Source organism: Silene latifolia, chromosome Y (genome assembly GCF_048544455.1).
Source record: "Silene latifolia isolate original U9 population chromosome Y, ASM4854445v1, whole genome shotgun sequence".
NCBI classification, from domain to species: domain Eukaryota; kingdom Viridiplantae; phylum Streptophyta; class Magnoliopsida; order Caryophyllales; family Caryophyllaceae; genus Silene; species Silene latifolia.
This window is the reverse complement of record NC_133538.1, coordinates 279,921,784-279,943,148: the sequence shown is the minus strand read 5'-3', so window position 1 is coordinate 279,943,148 and position 21,365 is coordinate 279,921,784. Positions and strand designations below refer to the sequence as shown.

The following is a 21,365-nucleotide window of genomic DNA, read 5'->3' as shown; positions in this document are numbered from 1 at the left end:
CAATGTGATCCCATTATTGTCGGGGACACTCCAACAGTTGCGCACATTCCTTGAATATTCATAAACCCATTCCAAAATTGTTGAACAAGAAACCATTCACTTAGTCCATGATGAGGACAAGAGCGACATGTATCTTTGAATCTCTCCCAAGCCTCATATAGAGACTCTTCATCTCTTTGCTTGAACTCGGTGATTTGGGCTCTTAACATGTTGCTCTTCTCCGGAGGATAGAACTTCTTGTAAACAGCAAGTGCTAACTTCTTCCATGAATCAATTCCAAGAGTGGCCTTATCTAGGCTCTTTAACCATTGTTCTGCGGCTCCGATCAAGAAAAAAGGAAACAATACCCATAGAATTTGGTCTTGAGTTACCCCCATTTGGGAAATTGCATCACAATATTCACAAAAAGTCTCCATGTGTAGACGAGGATCTTCACTAGACATCCCTACAAATTGACTTCTCTCAACTAATTGTATGAATGCGGATTTGGCAATGAAATTACCGGTCAAGTGTGGTGGTGTTGGAGTACCATTTGGTAAGTTCTCCTCGGTTGGTACAGAATGAGATGAAAATTTAGGCATTGCAAGTTGATTTTGTGGTTGGTTTGGAATTGGGTTATCCTTTCCTTGTCTTGCAAAAGGGTTGGTAAACTCAACACTATCCGATTGGACAATACCAATGTCCACAAGTTCTCCAATACCCACAATTGTTGAAGTCCCTCTAACGGTTCTTCTAATATTGGTCAAGGTTCTTTCATTTTCGGGATCAATAGGCAAAAGACCGCCTTGTGATCTCCTAGACATGGAAAAATCAAACAACTAGAAAACATTTAAAACTACCTTGAGGAGTTTGACTTCCCCAAGGCTAAGAAAGACACATCCAAAAACAACAAATGATAACAATATAATTGAACATCGTCCCCGGCAACGGCGCCATTTTTTATTCGGTTAAAACTTTGTCGTCTAAAATTACCAATCAAAACAATATTTATAATCTTAACTAACTACTCTTAATAGAGTGGAAAGTAAAGGTCGGATCCCAAGCGACGGGTATTGTATTGATTTATCGGTTGTAGAAAGCTATGTCTTAGGGTGTCACAATTTGGGTTGAGTTTGAGGTTTGCAATCTAAACTACTTAACAATGAAAAGTAAAAAATGAAAGTGAAGCAAACCAAGTAAATAGGGTTTGTAAACAATTGATTAAGGCATTAGGGTGTCATGGGTTCATAAGGAAATCATGGTGAGATCTCATAAACAAGTTTCATAGATGCAAGCAAATTATTGTTGTAGTGGAATCGAGTTAGTTTACATCTTACAATTCCTAGGAAGGTTTGAGTCTTGGAGCTGAGTCGGTTAAGACTTTACAACACCTACAAGTCGACTTAATTTCTTCCTAGTCAATTATATGCATGGTCTAACAAGCCTTGAGTTGGTTTATATCTTACAAGTCTTGTTGAATGGATAAGAGATTCATGTTAGGTTGTCAATCAAGCATTTCATCAAGCATAACATGTGTATAAGTTGAAAATACAACAAGCAAGCAATCAGATGAACTTATTAAGTAAAGATCTACCCCATGATTATTTCCCTTAATCCCCATTAACCCTAGCTAGGAGGCTACTCACTCATGATCATGGAAAACATGCTAATAAGGGTGTCAATCATATTAACAAAGCTAAACATGGTGAATGAGTAAAGCAATAAACAATAATTAAGCAAAGGATATAAGGAATTGTACCAACGTAGGAGGATCAAAATAATAAGCAAAGAATAATAGAAGAAAACTTGATAAATGATGAAGAGTTGTCAATTCTCGAATAAACCCAAATAGTCTTCAGATTGCCCAACTAAATCTAAGCACAATTGAATGATTAAGGAAAGATTAAGTTTTGATTAGGATTAAATTGTGTAATTACAACTTGATAAGGAATTGGTAAGAAATTGATTAAAAACTTAGTTAAAACTTGATGATTAATCACCTAATACAATGGGGTATTTATTCTAAGTACATGTATAAGGGTAACTAAGGGCTTAAATAACGATTAAGTCCCTAAGAAGAAGATTAACGCCTTGCAAGTCCCTAAGGAGCCGCTTAACCTAACCCTATTTGGACGCCCATGCTGTAAGAGAATTCGCCCGTCCTACTTGTGGGACGCTCGGGCCGTGTCTTGGTTCGCCCGTCTTTATCATCAGGATGCTCGGGCTGAGCTTTGGACGCCCGTCTCACAGGTCAGTGTATCTTCTTCTTTAATTTGCTGCTTCAAGATCCATGGGGATCATTGAGGAGCCTTGGGGGTCCTTTATCATGGGCCAAACACTTGTTTTATCTACTTAGGCCTTTAGTATCGGTCTCCTCTTTGTTGCTTGGTCGTTAGATGCGATCCATTTAACTCCATTTTGCTCCATATGTGCAAGGTTAGCATTCCTCTAATTATCAAGGATACAAAATCTCAAAGAATATGCAATGTAGGAAGCTAAAGATAAGAAACGACCCTAATACATGCAAGAAAGCATAGGAACGAGCCTAATTCGGGGACTAAATGTGCGCAAATATGAGTCACATCAATAAGACAAAATGATAACGGTTCTTTGTTAAGCCGTTATCATATTACATATATCAACAACGGTTATTTTAAAGCCGTTGTCATATTACACCAATTAACAATAGTTATTCTTAATATCGTTGTAAAAACAGATCCACTATAAAAACTGAAAAGTTTGTGATTTTAGTTTACCAATGCATGCCCTATTATTATTGGTTATTTGACCATTATTCACCTCATGCATGCATGCACAATTATAACGGTTGTTATAAGAACTGTCTTAGATTATGCAAATCTAAAAATAAATGAAATTTCAAAGGTATTAATAATAGAATGACTGATGGTGAACAAGTGATCTTTGCCATCGTCGCCGTCATTAATCTTTATAGCTTAAAAAAGGTAATCTCATTTTTATAACTACTAGCTTATATATGGGTCGTACTTGGATGATTGATGGTGAAATTGGTGATCCCATTTATAATGATGGAATTGCTGAATTTTACTATTTCGTTAGTGAAAATTTTTATTTCCGCTCATCAATCCCCTACCCTTGTGATAGATGTGGTAATATTAGAGTTTTGCCTATCCCAGATGTCAAAAGACACTTAGAAAAGAATAGTTTCAGTAGAGATTATAGGCGTTGGATTTTTCATGGAGAATTAGAGGATGAGGATGAGGAATCTTATGTAGAGGTAAATAATCATACACCTGGAGCTACTGGTTTAGATATAGGGGATGGGGGATATGATGTGTGTGTAAACAATCGTTCACCTACACCTGAAGTTGTTTTAGGTGAGAAGTTTGCTGAAGATGATGGATTCGATGATTTTGAAGCTACCGGTGATGGGGAAATAAATGCTGATGATTTAATTGAGAAGTTGAGTCAATCTGAAATGCCTTTATTTACTGGTTGTAAGAGGTATATCAAATTATCCGCTGTGGTAAAGTTATATAACTTGAAGGGGGAAAATTGGTGGAGTGGTAAGAGTTTTACGGATCTTCTAGCTTTACTATGTGACATGCTTCATGACGGTAATGTTCTTCCGAGTCGGACATATGAGGCTAAAAAAATGACTAGGGAATTAGGCATGGAATATGAGAAAATACATGCTTGTCCCAATGACTGCATATCGTACAATAAAGATTATGAGAAATTATCATATTGTTCGCGCTGCTCTGTATGGCAATATAAGATTAAGGAATGGATCTCGACTAAGGTGTTGTGGTATTTTCCAATAATAACAAGATTCATAAGGATTTATTTGAATGAAGAAGATGCAAGAATATTGACTTGGCATACTAGTGGAAGGATTGAAGATGAAAAGTTAAGACACCAAGCGGATGGTCAACAGTGGAAAGAGTTTGACGCTAAATATCTTGACTTCGCCAAAGAAGTAAGGAACTTGCGTCTAGCGCTCTCCACAGATGGAATGAACCCTCATGGAAACATGAGTACCCATCAAAGTACTTGGCCAGTTGTGTTGGCCATCTATGATTTGCCCTCATGGGTTTGCAAGAAACAGAAGTATCTGATGTGGTCTTTGTTGATATGTGGCCCTCGACAACCTGGAAATGACATAGATGTGTAGTTGGAACCACATCTAGATGATCTGAAGATTCTGTGGGAAAGTGGGATACCGGTGTTTGATGGTTATAATAAGGAAAGTTTCAATCTGAGAGCTATGTTATTGTGTACAATAACTGACTTTCCGGTGTACGAGGATATTTCTGGACATACTGTACATGGGATAGAGGCTTGCCCGTTGTGTGGGGAGGATGTTGAATCAGAATATTTGAAGCATTCTGGCAAGCATGTGTACATGGGAAATCGTCGATGGTTATGCCCTGATCATCATTATCGTAAGCTTTATAAGGCGTTTAATGGGTGTCCTGAGCAACGTGGTAGTCCTCATATTTTGAATGGTCATAAAGTGTTTGAGAAAGTGAAAGATCTTGAGATAACGTTTGGGAAGAAGGGACCTAAGTTGTCTACTTGTGGTTATAAAAAAAATCTATATTTTTTTACCAAACTTCCGTACTGGCGTGACCTCCCGGTTAGACATTGCCTAGATTTTATGCACATTGAAAAGAACGTTTGTGATAATATAATCAATACTCTACTGAATATTCTGGGTAGGACAAAAGACAACAAGGCAGCTAGGGATGATATGGTTCATATGGGTATTATGCACGAGCTGGCAGCTAAAACAAAAAGAAATCATACTTATTTGCCGCCTGCAGCTCATACTCTTTTAAAAAAGGAGAAAAAAGAGTTTCGTGAATGCTTGCATGGTATTATAGTGCCAGAGGGCAATTCGTCTAATATTAGAAGCCTTGTTTCATTGCAGGACCAAAAACTTGCTGGTTTAAAGTCACATGACTGTCATACATTGATGCAAAAACTACTAGCTGTGGCCGTTTGTTCCATTCTACCTCCAAAGGTTTCACATGCTATAATTAGATTTTGCTGTTTCTTCAAATCAATCAACAGTAAAGTCATTGATCCCGATGAAGCGGAAACTTTGCAGGACATCCTCGTCACCAGTCTTTGTCAGTTTGAAATATATTTTCCTCCCTCACTTTTCACAATCATGGTTCATTTGACTGTCCACCTAGTCCGGGAGGTTTTGTATCTCGGGCCAGTGTATCTGAGATATCAGTACCCATTCGAACGATTGATGAAAGTTTATAAGGATTACACATCTAATAGGTTTCGTCCAGATGGGTGTATTGCTGAGCGAGCAATTATTGATGAAGCTCTGTCGTATTGTTACGCGTACCTCTCCTTGGATGAGTTAATTAGAGCTCCTACGAATCATCATAGTGACTGGATGAATGGAAAAGGTGTAAGCGGTCGTGTTTCCAAGGATATGTCATCTGACATGCGACATAGAGCTCATACATACGTTCTTTTTAACGATGCTTATGTCCAGCCTTACAGTATGGAACACCAGCATTACCTTAAGGGAAAAAACCCTCATAAGAATGAGAGGTGGTATGCAAATGATAATTACAAGCAATTTAGTGACTGGTTTAAGGATACTATTTATGATGATGATAACCCAATTGATGATTTCTCACCCAGCCTATGACATCTTGCTTTCGGTCCTGATGCTCGTGCAACTTTTTATAGCGGGTATGCGATCAATGGGTACACTTTCTACACCCGCATTCAAGGTGAGGTGACCACAATGCAAAACAGTGGAGTTTGCGTAGATTCTGAGGCAATATACTTTGCTAGTTTAAAGGATAAAAATCCTATTTTGGGTACAATGCAATATTATGGAGTTATTCAAGAGATATTGGTTTTAGACTACATGGATTTTGAGATACCTCTATTTCGGTGCAAGTTTGTTGACAACAACAATGGTGTTAGAAAGGATGATTTAGGATTCACATTAGTAAATTTTGACAAGGTTGGAAACAAGGACGATCCTTTTATATTAGCGTCACAAGCAAAACAATTGTTTTATGTTACCGATCCTATGGATAAGAAGTGGTCAGTTGTTCTATCTTGCCATCGCCAAATTCCAGATGTTGAAGACGCCAAATTTGAAGGACTTGATAACAGTGCTATATCGTAATTTGGTAATGATGTTGCAAATGTTTACATTCCAAACATATATACACGAGATGATCATGACGAAGGTATTTGGGTTAATGAAGAGACTAGCAAATCCAAAAAACGTTCCCGGCAGTCGTGAAAATATCAGCAAACCAAACAAGATATTTTACGTCATGTGTAATTATTTTCTTAGTAATATATATCAAACTGCTGTTGTAAAGTTTTTCTGCTGTTGCAGTGGGTGGGTTAGGGAAAAATCGTACCAAATGATGCTTTATTTCTTGGCGGTAAAATCAAACAAAATGAAATATAAAATACAACGGTTATACCTAAACCGTTGTTCAGGACGTGTACAGTTATAACGGTTCAAGCCGTTGTTATCTATATAAAAATGATGCTTTATTTCTTGGCCGTAAAATAAAAAAAATGGAAATATAAAATAAAGCGGTGATACCTAAACAGTTTTTCAGGACGTGTACAGTTATAACGGTTTAGGCCGTTGTTATCTATATAAAAATGATACTTTATTTCTTGGCGGTAAAACCAAACAAAATGAAAATCTTTAAGACAACGGTTATTTCTAACCCATTGTAGATAATACTAAGCAATTACGGTTTAAAACAAAACTGTTGTCAGTTTGGAAACAAAATACAACGGTTTTTCTTATACCGTGTTTATTACTTTCTATTAAATAAGGTCTTGCAAGTGTTGTATTATTCACACATACATACTCTGAGCTTCCCCACCCCCCCCCCCTCCCCCCACATAATATCCTCAAACACTAAACTCCCCTCAACCACCAGCCTACCCCATCGTCGTCGCAGTCATCGTCATCATCACCATTGCCGCTGCCTGATCAATCCGGATTCTCCTCTTTAAAGAAGTAATAAACACTCCTCTCTAGAGATTTGTTTGTTATTGTAAGTATGCATTGTTATTATTTGTTTATTAATTTTTGCTTTAGATATGGTCGAAAAGCAGAAAAGAAACGATGGAAATGCGTCAGGCGACGACTCGGTTGATGAGAATAACTTGCAACACACTGCGGGTCAAATGCGCCATAGGGTTTCCCTAGAAGCAATAAATTCAAATATACCTAATCCTTTACAATGGGATAAAGATATGGGGCTGCCATTTGGTGAGAATGGCGGGTATTTTGCGAGTTGGATTGGTTGTTGTGTAAGACAGTATGTGCCTCTCGGTACGCCGCGTATCAGTGAACTGAGTAAAATACGGAACACCATGCTAATAAACAGAATAAAGGTATGTATATACAATAATAAATGCTTTAGCTGAAATTAAGTTACTACTTGATATGTGTATTAGCCGAAACACTTGTATCAACTATGCTCATCATATATGCAGTTAGCTTACGTTGTCCCCAAAAAGTATGATAAGTACCTTAAAAAAAGACAGGGAAAGCCCTCAGATCTTGGAAGTTAAAGATTGCTGAGAACCACTTGTTCAACAAGGAAACCGGGGAGATGAACAAGAAACCACCAAAAAAGAAGTATCCGTATGTCAGTCAGGACCATTGGGATAGCTATATTGCTTATAGGCAGTCTGACAAGTTTAAGGTAACTTAATAATAATAAGTAAAGAGGTATACTTAGTTTAGTGTTTAGTCATGCTTACGTTTATGGATACAATTTATTTGTTGAAGGCTATGAGTGAGAGGAACAAGGCGAACATTTCAAAGAAAAGACCGTCTTTTACGGCTCCCGAGGTGGTTATCGATTGATTAAGACGAAACTTGTAAGTACATAATACTTATAGGTATTAGACTATTAGATGTTTTAGTCGGATGTTATATATGTTCATAGTAATCAAACATATTTTGAGAGGATATCAATGTGATGAATGAATTGTAGGCAAAGCTTGGAAAATTCAGTCGTCATGATGCTTGGGTGGAAGGTCACACTCCTAAGAATGGAAAGAAGGAAACTGGATATGATAAGGACATCAAATAGAAAATTGTAAGTTTGAATAAATATGTCCCTTCTACCACTGGTGGTCGGAGTTATATAATTGTGAGTTGCTTAATGTTTTTTGTGTATGTCGAGGATCTGTGAGAATGAGGCAGGTACAAGAAGGAAAATGGAAACCTCAAAGACGTAATGACATTCTTGCTAGGACAATGGGCAAAGTAGAGCATATGTAACACCCCCATAAGTTGGGGCCCTTCCTCTAGGCAATCCCCATCATATGGAGGTGTCACAAGCCTTGGTTTCCCAAGAGTGTAGTGTGAACAAAAAGTAAAGAAATAATTTAGATAATATAAATAGTTAAGTTGTAGAGTTAAGTGATCACAAGTTAAGGGATATGAAAATTATCCAATTAATACAACCAAATCGAATGGAGTCTAAATGTCAAAAACTAGATAACAACAAGTGACGACAACGAGGTAGACCGCTCCCAAGCCCGCTACTCAAGCACGTGTACCTATTGACACTACTCCTTATATGGGCGGAAATCACCATATGGTTCATCACAGACATTCAAACCCAAGTGTTAGCCAATGGTATGAATGTTCAATAATAAACAAGAGATACAACTAACTTACTAGTTTAATGAGGTATGTAAACATGGCAAGTATCCACCAAACGTGACCGGGACATGCCCACGACGTCACCAAAACCACTAAGGCACTCGGAACACGTCCGTGGTACCGGGCTCGAGTGCCGGTGTTGTTGTAAAACTCGTCGTCAAAAGTTACTCAACCAAAACAATATTTATAACTTCACAAACTACTTTTAGTAAAGAGGAAAATAAAGGTCGGATCCCAAGGGACGGGTATTGATGTAGGATTTTTAATTGCAAATGGTTGTGTCGAAGGGTGTCACAATTTGGGTTGAGATAGGAGATCAACTAAACTAATCAACAATATAAAATTAAAGCAATAAAGACAAGCAAGATGATTAAAATGAGATATAAACAATTGATTAAAAGCACTAGGGTGTCATGGGTTCATCAGGGATTCATGGGATTTGATCATACAAACATATTCTCTACTAGATGCAAGCACGTATTGTTGTGATGGGATCGAGTTAGTGTATATCTTAGAATCCCTAAGAAGGTTTGGGCCCCGGAGCCGAATCGATTCGATTGTAAAACACCTACAAGTCGACTTAATACTCCCTATCCAACTATATGCATGGTCAAATGAGACTCGAGTTGGTTTATGTCTTACAAGTCTCATTGAAAAGATAAGTGATGGGTAAAAAATGCAAGGATTCATAGGCTCGCATTTCATCAAACATAACATGTGCATAAGTTGGAATCACAACAAGCAAGCAAATTAATTATGAAAACATATTAGATTAAGCATGAATCAATCCCCATGTTGGTTTCTCCTAATTCCTCATTAACCCTAGCTCAGGAAACTAATCACTCATTATCATGTTTAACATGCTAACAAGGTTGTCAATCATACTAGCAATGCAAAACATGATTAACAAATAAAAATGATTAACAATAATTAAAAGGATTAAGGGTGAATTATACCTATGAAGATGATTCCAAATAATCTTCTATTTACCCAAAATAAATGATGAACAATAGAGAAATAAAGGAAAGATTAAGGGTTGAGATTTGTATTAAGACTAGATTAAGAGTTGATTACAAGATTAAGATGAGATTACTAATTGATTACAACTTGATTAAGAGAGTATTAAGATTGCTTAAGACTTGATGATCATTTAGGTAGTACAAAGGGGTATTTATACTAAAGATTAGGTACAAATATTAGGGTTACCAAGGGCTTAAATGACTATTAAGACCCTTAAGAAAAGTTGAGGAAGTGCTCCTCTCCAAGGAGATGCGCATCTCCGTTTTTCTAGTCCCGCATGGATATGCTCGTCCCGAGCGTCTAGGAAGCTGGCACGGTGGTTCCTGTAAGAAGATCCGAGCGGATCACTGAGGGAGATGCTCGGATTGTGAGGCTTCAAGACGAGCGTCTTTCTATCGGGACGCTCGGATTGCTGGGCAGGGAGACGCTCGGATTGGCAGCAATGCGCTCGGATCCTGGGTCAGAGGCTTTTCTTCTCTTCTTTCCTCAACAATCGAAGGGGATCTTGTTGAGGATGCAAGGATCCTTTCATCATTGCCCAATCTACTTTATTATCTACATAGGCCTTCTAGTATCGTCTTCCCTTTGATGCTTGGTCATTGAATGCGATCAATTGAGCTCCATTTTGCCATGAAAATGCAAGGTTTGCACTCCTCTCCTACCAAGGAAACAAAACCTCAAAGAATATGCAAAATGGGAAATTAAAGATAGTAAATGACCCAATTATGCACTATAAAGCATAGGAACGAGGCTAATTCGGGGACTAAATGTGCTCAAATATGAGTCACATCAAACATCCCCGAACCGAACCTTTGCTCGTCCCGAGTAAAAAGGTGACAAAAACTAGGACCCTTATTCAAACTAACATACTAATATAGTCGATGTGAGACAATTAGCGGATCTCACTCCGCCCCTTCAACTTACAACAATACAACCATGAGGTAGGATGCCTTCTTGCAAGGCAAGGTGAGGCTTGCCAAAACGGCGACACATCGAAGAATTAAGCACACAAAACAAGAAATGGATGCATCTACAAAAATGAATAACCACTTTCCTCATCTAAGTGGCGGAAATTATCTAAAAGGAAAGCAATCTAAGGGTACACATTCCATTATAGATATGGTTTCTTAAAACTACTAAGCTTAGAAGGATCTCAATAAATCACCTCCAAGTTGTGTCAAGCTAGGGTACCTTTGTCCTCAATTGTTAAATGCTTTTGTCAAGCGTAGACTCCCTATGGTGTTAGAAACACTGGAGGATCGCGGAATTCCTCTTCTTGCCTAGACAACAAGAAGGGTCGTCCCCTCTCTACCATGCACAAAAGTGGATACAATGGAAAAGGGATCAATAGTATTTGAGTTTCATATGGGAGTTTGCTTTTTGTTGTTGTTTTCCCCCCAATTTGTGGCATTTGACATTTTGAGAACATTTATTTTTGCCATTTCTTTTGATGTTTGGCATTTTCAACACTTGACAATTTCAACTTTTTCTTGCATTTTATTTTGAACATTTTCAAAGTCACCCCATTTGTAGGGAGGGTGCCTATATTTGAAGCATAGGAGTTTTTATTTTTGTTACTCCTCTTTTCTTTTGATGCATTTGTAAACTTTTTGGCTTTCATTTCAATTCTTGAACTCAAATTTGATTTTTGTGCCCATTCCCTTTTTGATGAAAAAATGTGGTAGAACATGGATGATGGTTGTATGGTTTCAAGGATCACCTTGGAACAAACGGTAGCCAAGGAGTTATCACACCACAAGGTACTCTTGACTAGGCCTTAATCCATGGGTCAAAGGATACTAGCATGACACATCCTAGGGTGTTTTACAAGTATTATAACAAGCAAAGTCTCAAAATAAAAAGTATCTACAAGGGCCTTATATACACTTGTTAAAATTCCCAAATAGATGCTTTCACAAAATTTTTCCTAAATGCAACTATATGCCATGATGCAACTAACATTTATACATCCTAATGCATATGCTTCTACCAACTAGTATGCCATATAATCTAAATGCAATCCTATAATCACATTGTTTGTACCGCATCAATCAAAATAAAGTCACATAGTCATTAACATAAAGAGGAGAAAGGAGATTGGAAAGATCATATCATGCGGTCTTCAATATCCTCATGTCTCAGATGTGGCGTAGTCGATCAATGTCAAAAAGGATGAACAAACACAATATATACAAACACAATATATACAAGACTACACTATGAAGGAAATGAACATGTTTTTGGGTTTTTCAATTTTTTAAATTTTTTATGGTTTTTATGATTATGAAATTAGACATGTTTTTGTATTTTTCTAAATTTTTCAATTTTTATCATTTTTGTTTATAAAGTCATGTTATAATTTCCCATCCCCACACTAGTATGGGCATTGTCCTAAATGGCCAATACGATAGGAAATTATGCAAGCTATATGAAATGCATGATTTCTAAACTAAATGCAAACTATATGATATATATAAAAAAGTGAATGCAGCCTAAGCTATGCTATATGATGCATGAATTTTTGTTTGGTTGGAGAGCATAATTTAAATTAACTCCCAATGCATATGCATAAACTTCCCCAAACCAAAATAGATATTATTTGTAATGTCAAAAATTGGGGGAGTTCATGCATAAGGATGCTATGCATGAAACTACAATTGTGATTTTGGATTTTACATGGTGGGAACAATGAAAATACTCATGATCAAGAATAGAAATATATGAAAACATGAGAAATGAGCAAAGCTAAAGGAGGTGTAGGAAACTCACAAAGTATTGTGGCATCCTCCCAAGAGCTTGCTAATCCTCAATCATCGTCCATGGCGGTGTCACTCCCATCTCCATCATCATCTTCAACTTCCTCACTAGAATCGTCATCCTCATCTACCTCCATAGACCCAGAGGTTTCACCACTTTCACTGGAGCTCTCTTCTTCTTCCTCACTACCCTCTTCTTATTCAACTTCTTCATTCTCTTCATTTCCTTAATCTTCTTTTCCACCACTCTCAACAACAACCTCCTCGTCACCCAAGCTAACACCCCCTAGAAGCACTTGGAAAGAAACTTCCATATCCGCCCAACTAGGCAAAGGACAACATAGGTCAAGAAGACCTTGCCTAGCTAGATGTAAGAGAGGCGGATATTATGCTCTATATGCATCGAGTTGATCCTCATGGGCTTGCTTGTGCATTTTTTGCATCAAAAGAGTCAAGTAATCATTCCCCACCGTAACATTTTCGGGTCGAAACTCATGGTAGGTGAATGGGTTGGGTGGAGTGATAATAGAGGAGGAAGGCTCGACAATGTCCTCCCTTTGGTGTTGTATTATGTAATCGGCTTCATCGGAGAGTGGGAGAAGGTAGTGTGCCCTATGGACATTGAGTCGGCAAATTTTGTTTGGTAAAGTGAAGGACTTGGCATCTTTTGTTAACCACCCGAATTTGTTGTCAAGTGTGTCATTCTTGACCCAATGGAATTTGTGAACCATAATGGCTAAATCAATGAGGTGGCCTCCCTTAACCGGTTTATAAGTACCATCTTTGTTGAAGTCTTGGTTGAAGTGTTTTGCCAACCAAGTCACCAATCCCCTATTTACTATAAAGGCCGCACCTTCCTTGCCATGATCGATATTAAGCCACCTCTCAATTAAAAGTTGAAGAATATTGTACTTTGTGGTGAACTTTCTATCAACATTCAAGGTCGACTCGAGATAGATGAAATCAAGTTCGGTGAAGTGGTTTGTTCCCTTCCTAGCAATCAAAGTGTGCCCAACAACCTTGTGCCACACCCTTATGCCCGTATGATAGACATAAAGGGCGCGACAATCATGGTAAGACGTAAAATTTCTTCTGGTAATAGCCTTCCATAAAGGAGCAGTATCATATTTTGTTACCGGTTTCTTCACATAGGTCGAGTCATTTCTAAGGCCAAAAACTTTACCAAACTCACCAAAGGACAGTTTCCTATCAACATTGTAATACTCCGTATTTATAAGTCTTGGGGTACTCTATCGAGTAGGCCTTACTCTGTCGAGTAAGGGTAAGTTGCGAAATAGAATAGTTTCTGACCTGTTGGGTACTCGATCGAGTAGCTGGGGTACTCGATCGAGTAAGGGGGTACTCGATCGAGTGTCCGGTTTTACGGGGAGTTTTCTCGGGTTTTGTTAATTATGCGATTAAGGTATTTAAGTATCATCGTCATTGTTTTAAATCACTTTTACAAAACCTAAAACCCTGTTTAAGAGAGAAAGCAACAAGTTCATCTTCCTAATCGCATTCTTAGCAATTCCCGGAGTTCAGACGGTCAGTTCTTGTCGTTATTCGTATCGTTGAGTTCCTTGCGTCGAGGGTAAGATCTATGTACCCTTTTTACCGTTTTTCCCTTGTTTTGGTTAAACCCTAATTTAGAGATTGGGGGTTTTTGTGTGTAGTATGTGATGTGTAGCCTCTATGTGTTATATGATAGGAGGAGGGTTCGTAGAAGAGGCTTTTTCATACAATTTTGATACCGTCTCGATCATGTGTGCTTTCCGGGTAGGATTTCCTACTCGGTATTAGTCCCATAATGGGATATTGGTGATGTGTTGTATTTGGTTGTTTGATATGATGATTGTCTTGTGTTTGTGGTTGTGATTGCTGTTGATGGTTCTCGAGATGCGTTCTCGGCTGAGTGGGGTCACTTGCGGGAGTGACTTCACGCCCTAGTTTCGCCCTTCGTGGAACCCGCCACGGAAGGGGATGTGCACATTAATGGACAGGGGTTATCGCTCACTATGTGGAGCGGGGATTTGGTGGGTACGGCTGCGGTCCCCCATCGGGCGGTGGTCCGGTCCAAAGGGACGATCGGGATTGAGATGATGGGAGTTGGTTGGTGTGTGTGTGTGTGTGTGTGTGATGCTTAAGGCATCTGTTTATCTTATTATTGTTATCTATATTGATTGTGTGATTAGTACTGACCCCGGTGTTGTTTTGTAAACCTGCGGTGATCCATTCGGGGATGGTGAGCAGATATTGAGCAGGTATTGAGATGAGTACTGGGATAGCTGGGATGCCACGACATGATGATAGGAGTCTTCCGCTGTAGCCTTTAGTTTATTTACATTTCAGTTAGACAGTCAGTTTGAAATAATGTATCGTGCTTTTGGTTTGGTTTGAGGATTGTATTTATTCACTAAATATTTATAATAAACATTGTTTCTTTATTATTGTTTGATTATCATTGCCTCGGGTAACCGAGATGGGAATGTCTTCATACCTGAGTGGTCCTGGGAAGGCACTTGGAGTATGGGGATGTTGTAAATGGTATCAGAGCGACGATCCTGAAACCTGTAACCAATGAACTTAATGAACATAGGGAGTCAATTAAAATGAACCCGGGGTAAAAGTTGTAGGAGCTAGTGCAAAGGCTTGGGAGACGTCCTAAAGTCGCAGGGGTCGCCCTACAACTTTGAACCGGTCACATGGGGGAAATGTTTGTCGAGTCGTATGTGTGTTTGGTTAACTTGTTTCCGAATGTGATGGAATGTGTTAATTGTTGGATGTTGAAGTAGAAAGTTGAGCATGTGAAAGAAAATGGTGATATGAGGAAACTTGTTGATGAGATGATAACATGTTGGATGATTTACGATGTGGCATTTAATAACATGATGAAATGGTTTCGTAGATAGTAGAAAAGATGCGTAGTATGCTTATTATGATATAATGTGGTTTATAAAGTTTAGCATGTTAGCATATGACGTAACATGCGGGTAGCTTCTATGAATTAGTGTTACTCGATCGAGTGAGACTGACTCGATCGGGTGGGTTTTTGGCGATTTTGAGTCCAGAATCGAGTTTTGGGGCACTCGATCGAGTAACTAGGGGTACTCGATCGAGTAGGGGGTCACTCGATCGAGTAGCCTAGATACTCGATCGAGTAGGTAAGAGATCAGAAGGTATGTTTGGGTTCTGGAGTTTGGGTACTCGATCGAGTACGTGGGGCACTCGATCGAGTATCCCGTTACTCGATCGAGTGTGTTTGGGAACTCGATCGAGTGGGTTATGGGCAGCGTGTTTTCGTGTTTTGAGGTTTAGTACGTGTGTTTATGTTTACCCTTTCTTATATAGCTTCAAGATGCCGCCCAAGAGAACTGCTTTGTATGCGAGAGCTGAGCTTATGACCGTGGATGACATCGTTAAGATGTTAGAGCACCAGGATGCTCTTACTGAGACCTTGAAGAGAGTGAATGAGGACAAGGATAAGACTAAGGAGAAGGAGGTTGATCATTCTAAAATCAGCCTCTATATTGCGAGGTTTAACCCGAAAGAGTACAAGGGAGTTGGGGAACCTAATCTGCTTGATAGTTGGCTGAGGGAGATGGAGAACATCTTAGACTTGGTTCCTTGTCCTGATGAGATGAGAGTGGAACAGGCTGCGTTCTATTTGAGAGAGGCAGCAGGCAAGTGGTGGGATTCAGTGAAGGTGAGTGCTAAGGAAATATATACCAACCAAGGTTTACCTGCTATACCTTGGGAGGAGTTTCGTAGGGCTGTGAGGAAGGAGTTTGTGCCGGAACATGTGAGGAGTAAGTTGAGAGAAGAGTTTGATGGTTTTAAGATGACTGCTGAGATGTCTGTGGCTGAGTACTACAGGCTATTCAATGAGAAGTCTAGGTATGCTGAGGACATGGGTTTGAGTGAGGAGAATTTGGCATTGAGGTTTGAGAGGGGGCTGACCACCAAGATTATGGATAAGTTACCCGTGGGGATCCTTACTGATGTTAAGGAAGCTTATGAGAGGGCTGGGAGAGCGGAGAGGTTGGTGGAGATGGCTCAGGAGAGGTCAGGTGGTGAGAAGAGGAAGTCCGAGAGCGAGGGTGGTGGCCAATCGAATCACAAGAAAGGAAACCACAATCAGTCTAAAGGATTTTCTTCTTAAGTCCGGGTTTAGTGCTTTGGGGCTTCCTTTGGGCGTGGCCGTGGGAGTGTGAGTAATAGTTGGGGAGTGAACTGCTATGGTTGTGGTGGTGTAGGCCACAAGAGACATGAGTGCACGAGTGCACCGGATCCTTTCGAGACCTCGCACGAGCTTCGCGAGCAACAGACCGGCTGGATCATGGCCAAACCGGGAAGTCGAGTTACAGTGGAGTGGAGGCAACCGCAACGGCGGTAATTCTTATCAGAAAACACCGACGAACAACAACAACAATCAAGGGTCGGGTGCTAAGCGACCGCATCGGCCAATACTTGTTCGGGGAGGCGGACGAAGACCAGACCGATGGCAAGTTATTCATGATGGAGAAGAAGGCAAAATGAGGAAGATGCGCACGTTATCACCGGTACATTCCTTGTTAATGGTATTCCTACCTTTGTTTTGTTCGATTCGGGGCTTCTCAGTCATTTGTGTCTTCGAGTCATGTTAAACAGTTGGGTTTGAGAGTATATGAATCTGTTAGTGAGCAAGTTTTCATACCTTCGGGTGAGTCTGTATCGTGTGGGAGATTGTTTAGAGATGTATCTTTGATAGTTGGGCAAGTTGATTTCCCTGTAGACTTGCTAGAGTTTCCTCTTAACGGTTTTGAGATGATAGTTGGGATGGATTGGTTAGGAAAGTATAAAGCTAAGATAGACTGTCATCAAAAGAAAGTGTCCTTAAGAGGTCCAAAGGGTGTTAGTGTGTCTTATCGTGGGTTTCTAGTCAAACCCAAAGTTAAGTTGATTGCAGCTGTTACCTTGAAGTCTTATCTGAGGAAGGGATATCCTTTGATCCTGTGCCATGTGAGAGATGACCGGATAGAGATTCCGACAGTTGATGAGATACCAGTGGTGGGAGAGTTTGCAGATGTTTTTCCAGAGGAGATTCCGGGGTTGCCACCGAAGAGGGAGATAGATTTCACCGTCGAGTTGAAGCCAGGGACGGGGCCGATCTCTAAGGCACCGTACCGTATGGGTCCTAAGGAGATGGAGGAGCTTAGAAAGCAGTTGGATGATCTGATAGAGAAGGGATACATTAGACCAAGTGTATCGCCGTGGGGAGCACCAGTTCTTTTCGTGAAGAAGAAAGATGGGAGTTTGAGGTTATGCATAGATTACAGGGAGCTGAACCGTGTGACGATAAAGAACAAGTACCCTTTGCCAAGGATAGATGACCTGTTTGATCAGTTGAGTGGTGCAACAGTCTTTTCTAAGATTGATTTGAGGTCGGGGTACCATCAGGTGAAGATTAGAGAGGTGGACATACCAAAGACAGCTTTCACGTCGAGGTATGGCCATTATGAGTATGTGGTGATGCCGTTTGGGTTGTCTAATGCGCCGGCAGTGTTTATGGATTTGATGAATAAAATCTTCAGACAGTTCTTGGACCAGTTTGTAGTGGTGTTTATCGATGATATCTTAGTCTACTCTAAGACTAAGGAGGAGCACGAGGAGCATTTGAGAATCGTGTTGCAGACTTTGAGGGATCATGAGTTGTATGCTAAGCTGTCCAAGTGTGAGTTCTGGTTAGAGAAAGTTGCTTTTCTGGGGCATGTGATCTCTAAAGATGGGGTAGCTGTGGACCCGGCGAAGATTGAGGCAGTGACAAAGTGGGAAGCACCAAAGAATGTTGCTGAGGTTAGGAGTTTCTTGGGTTTAGCTGGATACTACAGACGGTTCGTGAAAGATTTCTCCAAGATAGCTAGACCGATGACAGCGTTGATGAGGAAAGAGAACAGGTTTCGTTGGGATGAGAGTTGTGAGACGGCGTTCCAGACATTAAAGGAGCGTTTGACCACAGCTCCTGTCCTAGCATTGCTGAAGGGAGCGAGAATTTTGAGGTTTATACGAGATGCCTCGAAGAATGGGTCAGGGATGTGTGTTAATGCGAGAATGGTAAAGTGATTGCCTATGCTTCCGGCATTGAAGCCTTATGAGGAGAATTACCCTACTCATGATCTGGAGTTGGGTGCAGTGGTGTTTGCTCTCAAGATTTGGAGACATTACCTTTATGGAGCAATCTTTAAGGTATTTTCTTATCACAAGAGTCTTAAGTACATCTTCACGCAGAAGGAGTTGAACATGAGACAGAGGAGGTGGATGGAGTTGATTGGCGACTACGACATGGAAATCATCTACCATGAAGGGAAGGCCAATGTTGTTGCTGATGCTTTGAGTAGGAAGAGTGTACATTCCTTGTGTACAGCTCTATCTTTGATGAGGCTGAGGGATGAGGTAGCGAGCTTTGGGATACATATGATGCAGAAAGGAGATGCCATGGGTGATATGACAAGACATCCGGAGTTTTATGATGATATTCGGGATAAGCAGGCTTTGCATCCTAAGATAGTGGAGTGGAGAGTGGAGTAGAGAAAGGGACAAAGTGTCCCGCTTTTCTATTCATAGAGATGGTAGTTTGAGGTTTGATGGTAGGTGGTGTGTTCCTAATGATGAGGAGTTGAAAAAGACGATCATGACAGAGGCGCATTGCACACCATATTCTGTTCATCCAGGTGGAGACAAGCTATACAAGGATTTGAAGAAAACGTTTTGGTGGCCTGGGATGAAGAGAGAGACAGCTGAGTTTGTGTCCCGTTGTTTGACATGCGAGAGAGTTAAAGGGGAACAGAGACGACCACAAGGTAAGATTCAGTCTTTAGAGGTGCCTGAGTGGAAGTGGGAATCCATTTCCATGGATTTCATTGTGGGTTTGCCTAAGAGTCCACAAGGTAACAACATGATTTGGGTAATAGTGGATCGTCTGACCAAGTCAGCTCACTTTGTTCCAATGAAAGATACATGGACTAAGGCACAATTGGCTATGGCCTATCGAAAGAACGTGCTTAAGTTACATGGAGTCCCTAAGGACATAGTGTCTGACAGAGATGCGAGGTTTATATCGAGGTTTTGGAAAGAGTTGCAGGAATCGTTGGGAACAACTTTGAAGATGAGTACAAAGATTTCATCCCGCGACGATGGGCGACCGAGAGAACAATCAAGACTCTTGAGGATATGTTGCGAGCTTGTGTGATGGATTTTGGTGGTAGCTGGGAGCGAGGGTTGGACTTGATAGAGTTTTCTTACAACAACAAACTATCACACCAAAAGATTGGTATGGCACCGTTTGAGGCTTTGTATGGGAGGAGATGTAGGAGTCCAATCTGTTGGGACGACAAGATCGAGGCAAAGGTTTTAGGACCAGAGATGGTGCATGAGATGGTGGAACAGATTAAGATGATCGGGGAAAGGATGAGAGCAACTCGACAGTGCAAAAGAGTTATGCGAGATCTACACCACGGGATATAGAGTTTCAGGTTGGGGACAAGGTTCTTTTGAAAGTTTCTCCTATGCGCGGAGTTATGAGATTTGGGAAGAAAGGCAAGCTAAGTCAGAAGTTTATAGGGCCTTATGAGATCTTAGAGCGAGTTGGGGAAGTTGCTTATCGTCTGGCTTTACCAGCTGCGTTAGAGAGAGTGCATAATGTGTTTCATGTATCGCAGCTGCGGAAGTATGTGAGTGACCCGTCACATGTGTTAGAGGCAGAGAGCTTAGAGCTAGATGAGTCCTTATCATATCTTGAGGTGCCTAAACAGATTCTAGACCGAAAGGTTAGAAAGGCTAGGGGTGGTGAGATAGTTTTGCTCAAAATCCTTTGGTCTAACCACGAGACCGAGGAAGCTACATGGGAGCCAGAGGAAGCTATGAAAGAGCGTTACCCTTTCCTCTTTGATCAGGTATGTATGGTTACGGGGACGTAACCTTGTTTCTTTTAGGGGGGTAGGAGATGATCGCGAGCAGTTTTAAGAGTTTTATACACCTTTTATATGTAGTGTCGGTATGTTTGTCGGGATGATTTGGGTTAGTATCATGTTTTATGTTAAATTTTGTTTGGCTTTTGAGTCGGGAATGTTGTGGGAGTACCTTTGTTTAGTAGTGGTTTGAACTTCGGGGACGAAGTTCCTTTTAAGGAGGGAAGACTGTAATACTCCGTATTTATAAGTCTTGGGGTACTCTATCGAGTAGGCCTTACTCTGTCGAGTAAGGGTAAGTTGCGAAATAGAATAGTTTCTGACCTGTTGGGTACTCGATCGAGTAGCTGGGGTACTCGATCGAGTAAGGGGGTACTCGATCGAGTACCTTGGGTACTCGATCGAGTGTCCGGTTTTACGGGGAGTTTTCTTGGGTTTTGTTAATTATGCGATTAAGGTATTTAAGTATCGTCGTCATTGTTTTAAATCACTTTTACAAAACCTAAAACCCTGTTTAAGAGAGAAAGCAACAAGTTCATCTTCCTAATCGCATTCTTAGCAATTCCGAGTTCGACGGTCGCTTCTTGTCGTTATTCGTATCGTTGAGTTCCTTGCGTCGAGGGTAAGATCTATGTACCCTTTTTACCGTTTTTCCCTTGTTTTGGTTAAACCCTAATTTAGAGATTGGGGGTTTTTGTGTGTAGTATGTGATGTGTAGCCTCTATGTGTTATATGATAGCAGGAGGGTTCGTAGAAGAGGCTTTTTGATACAAAATTGTTGATACCGTCTGATCATTGTGCTTTCCGGGTAGGATTTCCTACTCAGTATTAGTCCCATAATGGGATATTGGTGATGTGTTGTATTTGGTTATTTGATATAATGATTGTACTGTGTTTGTGGTTGTGATTGCTGTTGATGGTTCTCGAGATGCGTTCTCGGCTGAGTGGGGTCACTTGCGGGAGTGACTTCACGCCCTAGTTTCGCCCTTC

General features: G+C 40.3%; 1 non-coding gene across 1 annotated transcript; it reads left to right on the top strand.

The window, feature by feature from the left end:
* The first annotated feature begins 102 nt into the window (after window positions 1-102).
* Window positions 103-209, top strand: LOC141635995 (small nucleolar RNA R71). Its single transcript, XR_012540641.1, has one exon. It is a non-coding gene; the product is annotated as a small nucleolar RNA R71 (small nucleolar RNA).
* The last annotated feature ends 21,156 nt before the right edge of the window (window positions 210-21,365 follow it).